The sequence below is a fragment of the Entelurus aequoreus genome, linkage group LG04, assembly GCF_033978785.1.
Source record: "Entelurus aequoreus isolate RoL-2023_Sb linkage group LG04, RoL_Eaeq_v1.1, whole genome shotgun sequence".
Lineage (NCBI taxonomy): Eukaryota > Metazoa > Chordata > Actinopteri > Syngnathiformes > Syngnathidae > Entelurus > Entelurus aequoreus.
Genome location: NC_084734.1, coordinates 59067065 through 59067836, shown reverse-complemented (window position 1 = coordinate 59067836; position 772 = coordinate 59067065).

Here is a 772-nt window from a genome sequence, read left to right as displayed (position 1 = left end):
TCAGATGCGCTATCCGACGCTAGCCGCCGACCGCATCGGTGATCGGGTGAAGTCCTTCGTCGCACCGTCGATCGCTGGAAAGCAGGTGAGCACGGGTGTTGATGAGCAGATGAGGGCTGGCTGGCGTAGGTGGATAGCTAATGTTTTAACATAGCTCTGTGAGGTCCCGTTGCTAAGTTAGCTTCAATGGCGTCGTTAGCAACAGCATTGTTAACCTTCGCCAGGCTGGAAAGCATTAACCGTGTATTTACAGGTCCATGGTTTAATAGTATTGTTGATTTTCTGTCTATCCTTCCAGTCAGGGGCTTATTTCTTTTGTTTCTATATGCAGTTAAGCCCGATGCTATCACGTTAGCTCCGTAGCTAAAGTGTTTCGCCGATGTATTGTCGTGGAGATAAAAGTCACTGTGAATGTCCATTTCGCGTTCTCGACTCTCATTTTCAAGAGGATATAGTATCCGAGGTGGTTTAAAATACAAATCCGTGACCCACAATAGAAAAAGGAGAGAGTGTGGAATCCAATGAGCCAGCTTGTACCTAAGTTACGGTCAGAGCGAAAAAAGATGCGTCCTGCACTGCACTCTAGTCCTTTACTCTTACGTTCCTCATCCACGAATCTTTCATCCTCGCTCAAATTAATGGGGTAATCGTCGCTTTCTCGGTCCAAATCGTTCTCGCTGCATTGAAAACAATGGGGAAATGTGAGGAGCCTTTCAACCTTTGAAGTCACGCTACTTCTGGTACAGGCAAGGCTTTTTTTATCAGCGACCAA